Below are 19473 nucleotides of genomic sequence, written 5' to 3'. Positions count from 1 at the left end.
CCATTTGTTTTTATGTTTTTAACATATGTGTTGTGAATCTTTTTCTCTTCTTCCTAGATTATGGCATGTCTACTTTGTAAAGTGAAATTAGAACTGTAAATTTTCATTGAGTAATCATTCTACTTTTGATATGCAACCTGGGATTGCTCAATGTACATCTGATTCTCAAAGTCAACAATAAATCCTCTAAATGAGCACCAAATATCAGTACCCCACTGGGCTTGTAGCCAAGTTAGCAGATTTGTAACAATTTGAAAGTAGAATTTTTTTTTTATGTTTCTGCACGTTTTTATCCTATGTTCCTGCAGAAATTACGTTTTTTTTCCCCTTAAATCATAAATAAATCTTAATTCTTTTGTAAAATTCAGTCTTTCCTCCCCATTTTTAACTATGTTATAGTTTAGAAAGTCATATTTGCAGGTATTTTCCTCCTTTCCCCACACTTGTAACTATCACTTTTCCACCTATCACCCCATTCTCATACCCCACCTAACCACCAGCCAAAACAGGAGAGCTTGACTTAGTTGTTCCTTTATATACTATATGTTTTTTTTTTTTTTTTTTTTTTTTATACTATATGTTTTTTCCACTTACCTTTTTAAGACGCTTTCTAATTGATAATTTTGGTGGATTTCAGGTAGAAATTCAAAGAACAGAAATTACTTTTAATTTGCAACGTATGTTGCAACAAGCTAAGAATGTCACACACACTCTGCAGGTTTAGTGAGCGCACCTCGCCATCCTTGGGCGTCCTTCCCTCTTCTTTTCTTTCCCATCCTTCTTATTTATGACAAATGAAATATTATGGAAACGACAATTGAAAAAAAGACGGATAAATACAAATCAGGACAGTTGTGTGAATTTCTTATGACACACTCTGTGTACTGTTCGAATTTTTTGAGTTGATTCCAATTTTAAAATCCAGCCAATTTAATAAAATATCTTTTGTCTCATCTTCAAAACTCTCTCACCTCATGGCTGCTGTGAAGATTTTCCTCAAACCAGTAGTTGACCTTTCTCCCTAGCCTAGTTCAGTGAAATTCTTCTTCCTTTTCTCCTCTCCCTTTCCTCCCACCTGTCTGAAACTGTGTCTTGCTTTAATTATTTAACCTGTTATGCCCCATAAAAGTCTAGCTAGGTTGGTAAAACAAACAACAACAAAAACAAACAAACAAACAAACAAACAAAAAACCTCCTAGGTGAAGGGTGGGATGAAGAGATGAAGCTGAGTGACAAAGATAAAAAGTTTTTAGTGTATGGGGTAGAAGGAGCGGGACTATCCACACATTAATTTTGTCCCCTTTATACCTAAATTGAGACATCTAATTTTCCTTTGTAGACTTCTCTTTCCCCACTCTCAAATTTTCCATCTTATTTCAAATCCTGGAGTTGGAAACTATGGCATCCAATCTCCTAAAAAGAATGAATCTATAGCATTTGAGCAGAAAACACTGTATACTTATATATACTATATATCTGTACCAATTATTTCCATTATTATAGGTCATGTGATGAGGCAAATTCACAACAGAAAATGGATACACCACTCTATGGACATAGCTTGGAAGGTAAGCTTTTAAGAAAGCAAAGATTTTCTTGACATTCTAAGGAGCATCTTCTAGTACATGGTAGGTGTTCTATGATTATTACATAATGTGAGATATGATAAACCCACATTGTTTGGTAACCCGATTTAGGCCTAAATAAAATATTTTTCTAAGCATCATTAAAAATCTTCCAAAAATGAGGCTAATGTCTTTTTTTAGAACTTAAACCTTTCTGAAACTTCACTTGGAGAAAATATAGCCACATACAAAGAAATGAAAATAAGAGTTAAATACATTTTTTAAACATATGGAAAAATTCACAAATTTTGTAAAATTTGAGACACTGTCAATTAAAAATTGTGTCATTAGCTTATATCACACATATATATTCACACAGCTGAGCTACAACTGAAATTCATAAATTCAGTTATGAATTTATGCCTTTTAAAAGATTTCTTTAAACTTAATGTATTTTTAAAAACCATGCTTCAGTTTTGTGTACACATCAAAAAGAAAAGAAAGGAAAAGTGGTTAAGGGATTCCTAAAATTGTTCACATCCAGACCCTGGGTCATTAGAATTACTGTTGGCTCAGAGCTACTGGTGTCCATGATTCTTTCACTCATTGCCTCCTGCTGGGCTGTCGGCAGGGGGGGAGGCGGGTGGTGTTGAAGATGTAGCATTTCTTAAAGAGTGCTCCAATATTGTCTCTGGAATTTTCTTTGAAGCAGCTGATCCTTATTTGCATGTTTTGATGCCTGTGTTTTCTTGATTGTACCAGAAGGTATCAACAGAACATTTTCAGATAATAACCAGGACTCGTAGTCCTCCCTCAAATGGACCTTAAATGCTCTGTTGACAGAAACATTGAAGGGTTATGATTGTCCAGTTTGGTCACTAGGAATGACAACTGAGTTCCAACGGGCACAGGTAATGATAACTACTTTGAAATTCCACCCAACTAACAACAATTGTGAGATGCACTCTGATTTTATAGATGTAAAATATGAAAAAACTGTCCTCAGAATTGATGAGAAAAAACGGATATTTTATTAGATGGCAGCCATCATGTTTGATTATTCTACAAAAAGGAGTTGCTGAACTAATCACTCATTTTCCCATTATGAGTCATTAAACGTGACCTTATTCTAAAATGCATTGACCATAATATTTTCAGTCATCTTACTTTTTTGTTGATTCCAAATCTTAGAGAAATTATGCGACATTGAAACAAACAATAAGCGGTAAGATTTCAGGCTTGTTCCTTAAGTAAGAGGTGGTTTAAGCACCCACTAATAGATGATGCTCAGGTCCATTTCCTGGGAGTGAGGCAGCTGGCTGCCAGGCCAATGGCATGCGCTTTGAAGCCTGACAATCTTGGTGCTAAATCTTGGCTCTGTAAGCGGTGACTGGAAGACCTTGAGAGAGTCTCTTTGTTTCTTTTTCTTTTCTATACAAAGAGGTATATTAATATTTATTTTCAGGATTATTTTAGAGATTAGAGTTGTTGAAATCTAGTGCGCATTCAAAAACAGCTTAATTGTTATTGTGTGGTCTACTCCTATCTGGGTATCAGGGTGATGATTTCATCTATTGGAGTAAATAAATGATGTAAAGTTTAAAAAATGATTTATACTCAAATATACAGGTATGCATGAACTTCAGATGGTGTTATGGATCATTTATGATATAGTTTTGGCACACTAGCTTCCAGTTTCTTGTCATCAGACTGGGTTGGTTGAGCTCTTAGCTAGGAATGACAATGGCTGTATTTCACATCTGGTCCTGTTATGAATCATCTTCTCTTAGTATCTGACTCAGCAGCACCTTCTGCTCTACTGTAGTGACTGTGTGTGGCTCCATATCAATCTCTGATGGACTGGCTGTTTTCTTCCATCATTGGTCATGCAGCCGTGGCTGAGAGTTTTCATTCTCTGGTGTGCAAAGCATAGGTCTTGAACTTATCAATATTTATCAGCTACATATATTTATTTTGTGCTAATGCTCCTAGTCCTATCCATTATTGCACAGTTTCTTCTAACACATATGTGGTCTACTAACCTCTCCATTAAAATGAATGCTGCAAACTTCCTTCTGCTACAAAGTGATAGGGGTTTTTCTAAGCCTATCTCCTTTCCTTGCTTTTTGCTCAGAAATCTTTTCTTTTATGCTTCTGTTTTCCCTCTCTTAGATGTTGCCAGCAGCAGCTAGGGCCAAAACCAGCTTGTCTCCTTGGATTTTCTCTTAACATGCACTTGCACTTAGATTACATTCATATAGATGTTCTCTTTGATGAGTATTACATTGCTGAAACAGTCATCTCTACAAGTCCCAGGGGATGGGATGGTGCCATTAACTCTTACTTCAATTACCTCTACTCACAAGCATGATTGCAGTGAAAGGAGCATGGGGATTGGATTTAGGTAATCTGGGTGTGAATTTTTACTCTGCCATTCACTAGTCGTGGGACTGTCACCATTTCACGTAATGTCTCTGTACCTCAGTTTTCTCATTTATAAAATGGAGATAATATTTGCTGAGTTAACGTGAATAGTATATAAGACGGTATTTGTAAAGTGCTTGACATAGGCAAAGGCTTTAATAAATAATTGCAATTATGAAGTGTGCTTTCATCTTGCATTCTGTGAACAGCCTAGCATTGAGACCTCCCCTTTGGAAATGATTTCGCTACCCTTCAACTGATGAGCTTTCTGGAGTCTTTCTTGGGCTACCTCATTGCCGGTGGGAAAGGAAGGATTTCCTTCAATAGCATGAATGGTGCAGCCATCATACATAGATTTTTGAAAAAGCAAAACCCCACTAAATCTTAGCTGTTTTCTTCTGCTCGAAATGAATTTTTGCACTTAGTGAGGTCACTTCTGAAATATTGGTTTGTCGGACTATTGAAAAATTCCAATATTGAATACTGAAATACTGGAAATATTGATTCAAATCTCTTGTCTAAGTTTTATGAAGACCAGCATTTTACCACATGGCCTGTTGTTGACCACAGAAAGCAGGTGTGCTAACATTGCTAGAGTTGGATGTTCTGATTAATGAAACCTTAAGTTTCATTGCCTCTGTTTAAAAGTACAGCATAGTGCTAACACAGGACTTCTTTACGATCAAATTGTGCTTGAATTCTCTACCATGGAGAAAGATTTCACTCATGGAGCTGTGGTTAAAAAGATGAACAGAAATGGGCAAGTATTTACATCATCTCCTTATAAAGATGGAAGAAATATATTAGGGAAAAATCTGCCTTTGAAGGATGAAACACTATATCAGATATGTTAAAATGTTGGTACTCCATTTAGGAACTAATATTATATTACTGTTCCTGCCAACCATTATTCTATCAATTGTTTATTCTATTTTGCATTCATAATGTGTACTCTCTTCATCGTAACTCGTAAAGACCTTAGCAATAACAGAGTTTTTAGTACCAGGAGCTTCATATTTTAGAACTAATTTTGCTGATATATAATTGTGGGTATAAATGTTGGCACATCCTGACTAAAGTTGTGATAACAAGTGTAGCTATAATGAAAACAAATGAGATTAATGATCATTTCCAGGTTTTTATCTGGCAGTGGTTGCGAGACTGAAATTCCTTTTGCTTTGCCTCAGACAGGATTATTTTTTCCCCCCTAGTCTAAATGAATTTACAGAATTTATCTGGTTGGTCTTTTTTTTAGAATATACAAGTGGTCTCAGGAGTACTATTGTATATATTCATATTAAGAAGAACTGTGCAAATGCAAGGTAGTCAAAAAAAAAAAAAGGACTTGTACATTCAGTGAAAAAAATGGCATGAATGTCTTCCTATAAAAAGAGCATTATTTTATGTAAATAATAAGTTGGTAAATAAATTAATCCCTTTCTGTAAATATAGTGTAAATTATAGCCAGAATAATTCAGAGTTTTAAGGTCAAAGCATAAAGTTATTTTGGAAATGTATCTTGACTGACAAGACTTTTTTTCCCCCAGCAACATAAAGGCTATAGATGATAAAATGATTGGAATACAGCTGATGTCATTGTTTAATTAAATAATTGAACTTTGTATTTTATACTGTTGCTTACTTATGGTAATTTATGTATTACTGCAGCTAATTCAGCAATTAAATATTAGTCTCTAAGCAGTAGAATTTCTCTACTGAAAGAGTTTATTTAACCTGAGTTTTAATCAAATTAATGGAGAGGTCATAATGAAGAGACTTTCTTCATTATGTGCTAAGAAATGGTACAGCACCTCAGTTTCTTCCAAGAACATATCATGAGATGACACGTTTTCATTTCTGTATTCCAGAACAATATTGTTGGGTAAATATTTACACTAATATGCTGCGATTTTAGGATTTCCTGAGGTGTGTGTAGTCTCACAAGGTAAATAATGAAAGGACCTGCCTTCTTGGGTAGCACAAAGCAGTGCTTGTTAGAAGTTTGGTTATTTCACTTGTCTCTTTGATAATGCATAACTGTCTTCTGTCATTATTTTCATCATCCAACCAAGCAAAGATAAAAGATGGAACTTGCTTCTTTTTGCCTACTCCCCAAAACTCCATTATTCTTGAAAGGCCACGTGATGGCATAAAGCCCTGTCTGAGTCAAAAGAAGCAATCTGCAAGGACAAGCTTAGTGTGGGCTGAAAATGAAGTTGTTACCAGACAGCATACTGTCGTCCTTGCATCTTATGAATATTTGAGTGAGTAACTGAAAACAGCTCAGGAAACTCGAAGCAACTGTGACAGCTGAAACTGCCTGGAAACCAGGAGTCCACCAGGACCACGATGAAAAGATCACCTGTTACCTTGTACCTCATCCTGCCGTAGGTCTATGGAGGAACAGTATCAGATCTGTTTTATTCAAACATAAGTTATGGAAAGTCTGATTTGTGTCTGTACTTTCAGAAGCCAACCAAATCTCCTATTATTTTGAATTCATTAAAATGCAATTATTTCTAACAATCTTTTCAAGGCAAGAGAATGGCCAGGATTTTTTCAGACCCTGAAATATTGATGTTGCTGTTGTTTTCACTCGTAGCAAATTGGCCCTGGTCAATCTTTCATGAATATATTTCAGCTTGTCTCACGTGGGAAGAAAGATAATGAGGTCAGAATCCCTAATGCCAGAGTTCTCTGAATAATTCTTCTAAGGGCTCTAACAAAGAATCACCAGGTATATGGCCTGATTTTGCTAAGCCCACACAGGTTATCACTTTGCTTTAAAAAAAAAAATCAGAGAAATAGCTGTTTTTGTTGAAGCAGAAAATTCAGAACAGATTTTGTCACATAGATGAGTTTTAGAAAGTATTTATAGAGGATAGATCTCAAAAGACAATTGAAGCGTATTCATTTTTGTTTGATCTTGGGTATGTAAACAAAAGATAACGAAACTTCAATGATCATCTCTTAATTTACTGAGAAGTAAAGTAGTACACAGTTTTTAAGTTAGTATCTTTAGCTGAAAGTTATTTAGTCAGTTATTTAGTTCCTTTAAGTGTGTATAGTAAATTCTACTTTAATCTACTTAGTTTGGTGCATTTTGATGAATAGTGTAAATAAAATGGAACCCTTTTATAGTTCATAAATTCCCAGTAAAGAAAAAAAAACTATGCAGTATGTATGTCTACTGCAGACATTGCTGCAGTTCAAACCTAGTGACTAAAGAGAAAATCAAACTGAAGGGAGCCTTGGTGAGTTACCATTCATTCAATGGTTATTTGTATAATCACTATGAAACATGAAGTTTTAGTCAGAGAGCCTTTTCAGAAAGTTACAGAAGAGAGAGGTTGTTGCCTTAATTGCTGAAGATTTTAAGAGTATTTTCTTTTCTTTCTTTTTTTTAATTAAAGTTTATTGGGATGACAATTGTTAGCAAAGTTACATAGATTTCAGGTGTACAATTCTGTAATACATTATCTATAGCTCACATTGTGTTTCACCAGTTCTCTTTCCATCAGCATGTGTTTGATCCCCTTTACCCTCGCCTACTACCCCCCTCCCCGCTTACCCTCTGGTAACCACTAAACTATTGTCTGTGTCTATGAGTTTTTGTTTCTTCATTTTTTTTGTCTTGTTCTTTGGTTGTTTTCAGTTTTATATTCCACATATCAGTGAAATCATATGGTTCTCGACTTTTTCTGTCTGACTTATTTCGCTTAGCATTGTAATCTCAAGATCCATCCTTGTTACAAATGGCACTAGTTCTTCTTTTCTTATGGCAGAATAATATTCCATTGTGTATATATATACCACAACTTCTTTATCCATTCATCTATCGAAGGACATTTTCGTTGTTTCCATGTCTTGGCCACCGTAAATAAAGCTGCAATGAACTTTGGAGCACACGAGTCTTTATGGATAAATGTTTTCAGATTTTTTTGGTAGATACCCAGGAGAGGGATTGCTGGGTCATATGGTAATTCTATTTGTAATTTTTTGAGGAACCTCCACACTGCCTTCCATAGCGGCTGCACCAGTCTGCATTCCCACCAACGGTGTATGAGGGTTCTTTTTCTCCAACACTTGTTATTTTGTCTTGCTGATGATAGCCATTCTAACTTGTGTGAGGTGATATCTCATTGTGGTTTTTATTTGCATTTCTCTGATGATTAGTGATGTTGAGACTTTTTTCATATGTCTATTGGCCATTTGTATGTCCTCTTTGGAGAAATATCTATTCAGGTCTTCTGCCCATTTTTCAGTTGGATTGTTTGTTTGTTTTTGTTGTTGAGTTGTATTTTTAATGGTAGTGGGGACCACAATGGCTGTCCAAGAGGCCACTGCGGGGACCTTTGTCCTCATCACTGGAACTGGGAGCTGTGTTTCCATCTCGACAGTGAAAAGTACAATTCCAGCTCCTTGGAGTAGCTGGACAATGGCAGCCAGACCATGGCTGTTTGCTGTCTCCTTTCTCTGTAGCCATGTGTGGATTTAAGATTGATATTAGATATTGCCATATTTTCGATTTTGCAGTAAAAACGTTAAAAGCCATGGGGAATGACATTCTGGTTTATGCTCTGCAGTGGAGAGGAGAGCTTTTGAGAGGTGGAATTACACAGAATGAATATTGGCCACATCCACCTTAGAAACCCAGCCCCTCGAGGTGAATAGGAACATAGTTACTCTGAAGCAGCAGGAGGAGATAGAGACCCAGTTTAATACTCAGACTTAGATTTAATGCCAGCTGCAAAATCTCACTAAACTCAGCAGGGTTGTAGGAAGCATGTTGAATCAGAGATCAGAAGTATTGCTATATGTCCTGGGCTGTTCTCTCAACGATGGGATGTAGTGTGACTGGATTGACAATTACAAAGGCAGTTCTGGGAACAGAATGAGCATAGTTTTTAGAGTCAGAAGATCTGGCTTTGCATTCCCTATCCATTGCTTCCCAGTTGTGTCAGCTTCCTGAACAACCTAGGTTTTCATTTAGAAGACATGGACCATTCCTCTCTGGCAGGGTTGCCTGTGGAGGACAAAATCGGCAATGGACATGGAGAGCCCACACTTGCAGGTTTCCTGATAAATGTCAGTTTTTTCCCGCTCTTAACTTGAAAGATTTTTCCAATTTTAAATTCTGCAAAGTATTAATTGAATACAATAAAGTCTTTCCTGCAGTGTATTTGAACAGAAGTGGGATCAGGTTTGTAACTGCTGCTCTCTCAAGGGTACGGCTTACACACGGTACATGTGAAAGATTAAAAATTTAATGTTAGATTTCCCAGGAAATATCAAGAGAGGAGTAGATGGTGAAGAAGGACAGGGTCAGTTCATATATTAAATATGATACCTCTGATACTTTCTAACCCTTTTGTTTTATGATCTGTGATGTAAAACTGTTTTATATCAAATGTAATCTTTTAATTTCAAGAGTAATAACTTGTCTGAGTTTGAAAAGGAAAGTCATCTCCAAAGACTTATACTGTTGGGCAATAAATATTCATTGACATGTACTCATTTTTTTAAAATTACATTGGTTTTCAAGATAAATGGGAAAGAAATCCTTATAATCAAATGATCTTAAAAGTGGCCTCAGAAGACAAGAGAATCTTCCAGCAGCAGTGCAGGCAGCATCTAGCAGAAGTAGATTTTTAAGGGTTTTACTTGAGTGCATAGGAAAAGTCTCCCCCCACCAAAATAACCACCTCTGTTTAAACCCTGTTAAAATGACTCAGGTATAAGACCCAATAATCATACTTTCAGATATTTGACCTCATAATAAAAGGAGTGGGGTTCATTCATATGGGTCAGGTAGCATTTTCTTTAAGCGTAGCTAATTGGAAATGGCCTACTTTTCTGTCTATAGGAGAATAAATAAAAGTACATACCCTGAAATGTGATATTGCCATTAAGCAGAGTAAAGCACCTCTATGCATGCAGCTATGAGAAACTGTTTACTATTTATTGTTAGGTGAAAAAAAGCAAATTACTGAGCAATATGTTTAGTATGTACCCATTTTGAAACAAAAATATATTTTCATTTGCATATATATATTAGGCTAACAGACAAATACTTGAAATGATACATGCGTCGCTGTTGAGAGTGATTACTCCTGGGTTAGAATTTTTTTAATGCAATTCTGTTGTGGTTACCTTGTCACCACAAATATAATATGTTTGCAATAGAAAATAACATTAAATATGAGTCTAGGTCTTGAAATGACTTGGGAAATCAGCACATTCATTCTGGTCCTTCTTTTTCCCCTAACAGTTTAACACTGATATGCTTTAAAAATCTAAGGTCAATATGTAAAGTTAATTAGTTTTGGGTGCTGGGTCTGTGTTTTCCTGCCCTGCATCTAATCCTGCCTTGTTCACTAGCTTGTTGTGTATCTCAAAAGAGCCATTTCACCCTAAACTTTCTCATTTATAAAATAAAAGGGTTTGAAGTAAATGAAAGGGTTGGGCAAAGAAATTTTCCTCCAGTTTTGTTTTGAGATACTGTGTTTTGTTGAAAGTAAATATCCTTCATGGTTTTTTGCAACTTAGTACTTTTCCCCCCCACCATACTTCATCTTTTACAGAAAATAGCCTATTACTTTATTGGAGAAATGACCTACAATGATTTCATAATACTCTATGTAGTCTTGCTTTTTGTTCTGAATATCCTGAGTGTCCATCTGTGGGCCAGAAAGATCTTCAGCCCTTCACCATCTTTGCATAAGGAAAGTTCAAGGGTCTGACATTACGTTTAGGAAACGGTGGCCAAGTACATCTTCATAGTCTCCTGGGCTGTTTGCACTGGAAGCTCATAGCCCTCTTCCTGGCCCATGGAGGGCCCAGGGACGTGCTCTGCAGATTGTGTGGACCACTGTGTCACGAACCCTTGTTCCTTTTATTGTTCAGCTGGTCTGCGGCTTGTATTTGTATTTCCACAAGCTGGCCTTTCAAGAGAATGCATTCTGAATAGAGGCCGCCATCGTTTCTTTGACACCATTACAGTGATTTTGCTGTCTCTGACCAGACTGAGATCATGAATTCGTCTCCTTCTCTGAGGAACTGAGTAAGCATGACTAAGGATCATCCAGAGGAGGAAGAGGCACAGAAGACATGTGCCTGCTCTTGGAAGTTTAAATTTGTCCTGAGGGAGACAGAATGAAAACAAAATAAATCCACAAAAGTAGAACACAATGTGCCATTAAAAACAAGCAGCCAAGATGAGTGTTCTGAACAGAGAGGGATAGAACCATGTTCCAAGGACGCACTGATGCAGCAGCTTAAGGAAAGGCTGGAGAGAAGCACTTTACTTGCAAACATATAAGGAAGAAAAGTCAGAGATTTTTATTATATCACTATTACAAAGGGATTTCTATGACAGATTTTTGTAAGATATCTTAGGCCACATTGGATTGACTTGTACTTAGCACGCTAAAATAAGGTTATCACTTTTATATTTCCAGTGGATTAATATCAGATAGAAACTCAGACAGCTAGGGATTGAAGAGGTGCCCTCCATGCCATGATCCTTCCAATGGGGTCAGCAGAAGACCATCTACTGGAAAAAAGAAAGTGCTGAGTCTTTATAAATCCATTTTTATGTTATTCTTTAAAACATTCTACCTTTGTGTCAAAATATCCATGACATATTAGTATTACAAGTACATAATTTATAAATAAATATTCATAGTTGGGGCTGCATATTTCGACATTCTAATTCTTGAAATATGTATTTGTTAAATTCTCCTTTAACTCGGTTATTTTGTACATTTTGGTGAATAGTTAAAATGACATTGATAGAAATACATTAGCCCAAAACTCTAGAGATCAATGCTTTTGAGAAAAATAACTCCTAAGTTGTACTATAAAGTGTGGTCTTACTAAAAGTGAACCTAGTGTTCCTTCTGAATTTCTTACATTATCAGCAAAATTCTTCAGTCTGAAAATGTTGGTAGAGAGATCAGTGATTAACAGATAGATAGTATTCCTTTCAAATGCTTCTGGCTTTTGAGCTAAGCCATTAGGACTTTCGTGGGGGTAAAGAGTTCTGAAGATAAGAGGTTTCTCTGTTATTCTTATGGTTCAAATGTTATGCTTTCAGGGTTTCTGGGATTTATTGGCAGTAAAGTAGCTGTGATAGGATGAGCCACTGGAAGCTTTCTTGCTATTGTACTAATACAAATGCTGTGGTATCCACTGTTTCCAGTGTCCCCTACCCCCCTCGACACCACACCATGTAGACTGTGGCCACTGTGTCACCTGCTTTGTCTCTGTTTTGTTCTCTCAGATCCCCACCATCATCCAGTGGCAGGAGTATGACTCTTACTGAATTCCCACCTAATTATGTGAAATGTCTTCAGCACAAATATGACATTTGGTTTTGATCAAGGGATTCTCTACCAATTGTGTGGCTAATGGAAAGGGTGGCTATTTCTATCTTCTGTCAAGAGTATCCATAAATGAAAGAAGGTAAGTAGGTATTTGGAAAAACCGTTGTTATAAACTGGTATATCTTTTTGACTTATAAAATGACCTCTTCTCCATTAAATAGGAAAAATGAGAATGAAATTTTATTAGTAAAATAAGAATGGTACAGAATGTTTTTAATATCTGTGTTAGGGTTCTCTAGAGGAACAGAACCAAATTTTATATTTCTATATCTATATATCCATATATCTATATCTATATCTATATCTACATCTACATCTACATCTACATCTACATCTACATCTACATCTACATCTACATCTACATCTATATCTATATCTATATCTATATCTATATCTATATCTATATCTATCTCTCTCTCTATCTATCTGATCATTTTTACTTTTACCAGACCTACGCCTTTCCGAAGCAATCCATGTTTGTAAATGTTAGTCCTTTTTAAATTGAAAACCACTCCACTACTGTGAGAAATTAATATTATTAAAAGTCATAGCTAACTCTTACTTCCAAAATATCTTTAAGAGTTCAACTCCAAAATTGCATATATATACACATATATTTGTCTATCTATTTGTCTATCTATCTATCTATCTATCTATCTATCTATCTATCTATCTATCTATCTATCTATCTATCATCTATCTATCTATGGTGATTGGATGAAGCTGAGCTACATTGTGGAGGATAATCTGCTTTACTCAAAGTCTCCTGATTTAAATATTAATCTCATCCAAAAAACATACCTTCACAGAAACATCCAGAATAATGTTTGACCAAATATCTGGCTACCATGGCCTAGCCAAGTTGACACATAAAATTAACTATCCCAATATGGTAGAAAAGTCTTGGACTACTTGATGAATTACTGTTATACTGTACATACTTTATAAAATTTCTCCTTGTGCACCCCACTGTGCTAGAAATAATTATAGTTCAGCGATGTCACTTTCAACAAAAGCACTGTGGTTATTTCCTTTTCAGATAAGTCAGAAATAAGCTTTGATTACCGAAAGTATGAACTCACTGTCTAAAACTAAATTGTTAACCACGTTCTATCTAAAGAGCCAAAAGGAGGAGTGTCTAATATGGATTAACATGTTGGATGCCCACTTGTGTGTGGAGACAAGAAAAGCCCCGCAGGTGACGTGAGGTGGTGGAAGTCTCTCCTGAGCACCTCCCCAGTGAACAAAGTAATAATTTTCGCGTTTACCAGATCTATGCCTTTCCAAAGCAATCCATTTTGTAAATGTTAGTCCTTTTTAAATTGGAAACGACTCCACTACTGTGAGAAATTAATATTATTAAAAGTCATAGCTAGCACTTACTTCCAAAATACCTTTCAGAATTCAACTCCAAAATTGCATCTCCCAAAAGAGCTCACATTTCTTTTGCCTGAATTGGATGTGTCTACAGATAAGAATTAAAGGAAGAACATTCTTTTCTTTTATTTAACATTACTAGGATAAAGTGCCCTTTCCCTCCAAGTTGACCTTGCAGATGCACCTGAAAGTGCCAAATGTTGCCCTGTTCTTCTGCCAGGAGTAAGTCAAGCATCAGCATCCCACCCCTTCAGAGGTCCTCTCCTTTGGTGTATGTTGGAGAATAGAATAGTTGGACTCTTGTCCCTTCTGAGTCATCTCCTGGCAACTGCTCTTCCATACCTCATGTTCTATTTCATGGCTCCTGGCTCTGCAGGAGCCACTGCTCAGTTCTGTCCACTGTCTTTCATGGCCTGGAACCCCTGGCAATGTTCCCTGTGGAGGGCTGCTTCCTTCTTGGGCCCAGCAGAAGGGAGAATATGGGGCAGAACCTGTATCCTTTTACAACCTTGTTCTTAGTCTCTGGCACTACGTTATACAGATGGTTATGTGGCTCTCTCAAATGTTGTTTGGTGGGGGGAAATAAAAAAGAATGAGAATGCGAGTGGGGAAAATAAGTGAGGGAAGCTGAACCCTTACGAAACCAAAGAGAGTCTGTGGGTCCACCAGGGTCCCTGCCATTCCTTTCTTCCCTGTGCTCCAAGTTGTTTTCCTCTGGAAGAAAGCCTCCTTCAGCTTGATCCATCTTTTGGAAATACTTCTACTAACCAAGGATTTGTCTCACCCCAAGATTTCTTCCCTCATCTGTGTATTTTCTCAAGTTAGAGCTAATAAGTATAAAATAATGTCCTAGAGGTTCCAATAGGAGCAGATTCATGATCTTTGATACGCTAAGTCTCACCCAACTGTGTAGGTTGGTGAGGACATTTAAGTTTAGTCTCTTCAAGAGTTTCCTACCAGCAGATAGGTTTTCTAATTATATTGGCATCAAGTGGGTACACATTGACAGGCACACACACACACACACACACACACGCACGCACACACGCACATGCACAAGGACAAACGTAATTTCATAGATAGTGAAATCTAAATATATATGGAAATGACATTTTTTCTCTCTGTTCCATACCACAGCTCTGCCCACAAATGATGCCAAATTTTTATATATTTTGCCAAACAGATAGTTACTCTTTGTTTTCCATTTCACACCATGCCCCTGGGCTTCCTGAGCATAGGGAACGGCTAAAAGATTATGACCATAACTGAGTTATTTGTCTGTTGAGAATGCTTCTTAGCACAAAAGGCCCAGCTTTAAAATTACTCTTGCTTTTAAGCTAGGCCAACTCAAAAATTTAAAAATACATTCCTATTCCATTTTCTTTTGTTAGCTGAAGGAATATGATATGAGAATACATAACTATTCATTATTAAAACACCATAATGGTGGTAGTTGTAGAGGTGATGGTGAGAGTCATGACGTTTTTCCACTTGCACAAGACAATGAGAGGTTACACTGAGATGGTCACACTTTTGTCTGAAACAACTTAGTTTTTCAGAATTTCTTTTTTAAAAAAGATATTTTATTGAAATACAGCTAACGTACAATATTATATGAGTTTCAGGTATACATCATTGTTATTCAACAGTACCCACCTAGCACTATACAGTGATTAGCACATTACTGATTATATTCTCTATGCTAAAGAAGTGATCACCATGGTAAGTCCAGCAACCATCTGACAATGTACCAGAGCTTTGTTGAAGTTCTCTCTGAGATCACTGAGCATCCTTATAACCAGAGTTTGGAATAATGCGTCTGGTAGATTGCTTGTCTCCATTTTGTTTAGTTCTTTTTCTGGAGCTTTGTTCTGTTCTTTTATTTGGGACATGTTTCTTTGTCTCCCCACTTTGGCTGTCTCCATGTGTTTGTTTCTATGTAGTAGGTAGGGCTGCCATGTCTTCCCATTTTAGTAGTGGCCTTATGTAGTAGGTGTGTTGTGGGGCTCAGTGGTGCAGTCTTCCTGGTCACTTGAGCCATGTACTCCAGGTGTCTCCCTTGTGTGGGTTGTGTGTGCCCTCCTGTTGTAGTTGAGCCTTGGTTGCTATTTGCACATCAGTGAGAGGGGTTGACCTTTGGGTTCATTGGTTATGAGGACTGGCCATGACTACAGTGGAGGAGTTGTGGTGTAGGTGCTGACCCTACCAAGCAGGACCTGCATCAAGCTGAAGGAGGCTTTCTTCCAGAGGAAAACAGGTGCCTTCCCAATCTGTCCTTTGGGTGTCATTCTTGGAAGTGGCTGGGTGATATTCCTGCTCATTTTGAAGCTGGCTACTGGGGGCACCAGCCCCAAGACTGCCTTGGAGGGGATCCATTGCAGGTCAGCTGCAGCCCAGGCCCTACCTGGTGTTACCTGGCAGGAGCCACAAAGAACTCCACATATGGTGGGGAACTGAGTTTTCTTTGTTGAATGCTCAACATTCAACAGCGGCAGATAGCTGCTGTCTATGCTATGTTATAAGTGCCTTGAGAGGCCAAGCCATAAACCAAGGCCAGCTGCTACTAGTGCTAGGCTTGGGGCTGCTCAGGCAGAGGTACAGGACATGCTCAAACCAGATGCTGCTTGTCTGGGTTCTGCAAAGTTTGAGAGACTTTAGGAAAGTCTGCAAAATGACCTAAGGCAGGAAATTTGCAAGAAAAAGCCACTGGAAGTGACTTGGGTATGCCCAAAATTTGGAGGACAGTATCTCAAGTCACCTGGGCATGGCAAATGAGACTCAGGTATGGGGGCCGCCTGCATCTGCACTCCAGGAAAGAGGAGGGCTCAACAAAGAAATAGTGGCTTCCACCCGTTCCTCTGGGAGAAAGCTGCCCTTCCAGCCCCTATCCCAAGCCAGAAAACTCAGTTCCCCACCATATGTCCCCACCACCTTTCCAGCTGCTGCCCCAGCACTGGAGCTCAGAGCCAGCAATTCCTTTGGTGGGTAAGTCTTTGTGCAGTCCCTTTAAGAGGAGTGTCTGGCACTCCAATGGCCTTCCATCTCACTCAACTCCAATCTCGACTGGTTTTTACAACCAGAAATTATGGGGGCTTCTCTCCCTGGAACTGGAATCCTGGGCTGCGGTGGGGCTGGGACCTCTTGCTCCTCCAGGGGGGACCTCCACAGCTGAGATATCCTTCCTGGTTTTTAGTGGTCACACATAGATAGGTGTGGGACCAGCCCGTTCCATGTCTCTGCCCCTCCTACCAGTCTCCAGGAGGCTTCTTCTGTATGTCCTTCAATGCAAGGCTTTAGTTCAGCAAGATTTTAGGCGATTCTCAATGATGGTTGTTCTGTAGTTTAGTTGTAATTTTGATGTTGTTGTGAGTAAAGGTAAGCACAGTGTTTATCTACTGCACCATCTTAACCAGAACCTCTCAGAATGTCTTTATATAATGAAATTAATAAAATATTTTCCTGATGGGTAATTTCTCTCCCCTAAGGAAAGAAGTTACATTGGTTTAGGGAAAACATGTTGATAAACTGTTTGGAAGTGAAAGGTTAGGCTTTTGGGAACAGATTGGAAGGAGACAATAGAGAGACAGCTAAACTTTTCTTTAAAGAAATAAATTGGTGGGAAGAATGGGCAAAGATAAGCAGATGAAATATAACAGAATAGGAAGCGAAAGTAGGGGTTACTGTGTCAATTGATGAAAATTTGTATCCAAGTTGACAACAAATATTACAGGACTGGTTAAAAAAGAGAAAAAAGTGATGTCCAATACTAAATTTTTCTGCTGAAGATTTCTGTAGCTTAATTCCTCTTTTCCAGTAAATTTCTATCTCTAAGAACTGCCTTCTATGAGCAGGATGATGTATGCATTTGTATTGAGAGGATGGGAATGCAGTAAAGAGAAGCCACTAAGAAAAGAAAAAGCAAGGCAAAGTCACAGGCTGAAAATGCACAGAGAGAGAGAATTGAGTGGGACATGGACACTGGAACCAGAGGTGACTAAGGAGTAGTAGAAATCCCTACAATTTCTAAATAGTCCCTGGTTGAACTTTGAATTTCCCACAGGATGTGAGATGCCAGTTGAAAATCATATATAGATTTTAAATGGGAGGATAACCCACCATGATACCTTCGTCACATTTAGCAAGGATTGAATTTTTGTAACACAGAAGAAATCATTCAGAGGATTCATTAAAAATTGCAAACTCTCGTGAACAATATAGGCCAAAGTAGGTGGTTTCAGGCAATGACTTGGGTGTACATTTTGTCTTAGGTTCATTTGGTTGAATGGAACAAAGATATACCCAGATAATCATAAGTCAGTGTTTTCCAAAATCCACATCAAATTACCATTAATTACAGTGAGAAGTAAATGCACTCCCTCGGGGATCTGGAACTCAGTCTCCTGTTGACTGTTGCAGTTCCCTCCTCCTCTCCAAGTCTTTGAAGGCTCATGTTTTATCCTGAAGAGTCATTAGAGATTTGTATAATACTCTATAATATATCCTTTAGTTTTCATATTAAAATTCCCCCACCCCACACATGGTGTTTATGGTAAGACCAACACTAAGAAAATTCCCCACCCCCGGTACCCACGTATATTCTCTATTGCCCTTCCTAGCTTCCAAAGTACATATTCTAACTTGGTTCTTTACTGACTGTCTTTTTTGTTGTTGTTGTTGTTGTTATTGACTGTCTTCTTGTGTAGAATGTAAAGTCGAGGGGAATAGGTCATCTTTGTTGAATTTATTTGTGTATCCAGGTAAGGAGTTTAATACATATTTACTGAACACATAAATAATCTGTGGCTTGCACGCATACCCCTTCCATACCTTGCTTTATGTCCCTAAGAACACCATAAGTAAATGAATCAGAGAACTCTTAGGTAATGGAGATTATTGAAAAAAATCCCAGATCTTCTAGTTCTGAGCCATTCTGTCATCTTTCCTAAGCCATAGCTGGAATATAAGGAGTCTTAGTGCAAATTATAAAAGGTACTCCCACTAAATGGTGTCCCTTTGTCTGGGTTGTTGTAACTGAAGCTAGGGCTCATGACTTGGTGAGCTGAGCTAGGGCTGCATAGTGCTACCCAATGGCCTGGTCTCTCTTTGCACTTTTCAAGGTGTCTGTCCCTGATGATCGCTGCCTCCTGTCTCCAGTCTCTTCAAGCAACGAGGAATTGGATTAGTCCAGTCGGCCACCACGGGATGTGGCATCGCTTCATTGGGCTGTCCCCAGTTTAGGCTCCACTCCTTGAGGTAGTCAATAAAGGCCCCTTGGTAGGACTGTCTGGTTTTCTCAGAAGTGGGAAGCGTAAGAAGCCTGTGTAATTTACAGGCTGGGTCTATTTTAGCTTTCATGATTGATACAGCTTTGTAGTAGTAAACTTACGTCAACAAGGGAGAGAAACAACCATAGATGCCATCAAATTTTGCCAGTGATAAGGAAAAAAAATGTCATGGAGTTATTATCCAAAAAATGCTGTACACTTTCTTTGGGCTATTTTGGTGTGAAATGTGTCTTCGAGTGTCACTTTCATTTTATGTTCACAAATGCTGTGTTTGATATTGTCTGTATTTGATGGCTGAAGAAACCCACCTAAAGGTCACACAACTTTAGGTCAGCCCACCTAAAGTCACACAACTGTCAAATGACAGACTGGAGAATCAGGCCCGGATGCCTTGTTTTCTCGTTCCAGTCCATTATTTCATTTTACCATAGTGCT

Source organism: Rhinolophus sinicus, chromosome 17, assembly GCF_057876585.1.
Source record: "Rhinolophus sinicus isolate RSI-liver-muscle chromosome 17, RSI-T2T, whole genome shotgun sequence".
Lineage (NCBI taxonomy): Eukaryota > Metazoa > Chordata > Mammalia > Chiroptera > Rhinolophidae > Rhinolophus > Rhinolophus sinicus.
Note: the sequence above shows the minus strand (reverse complement) of the source record.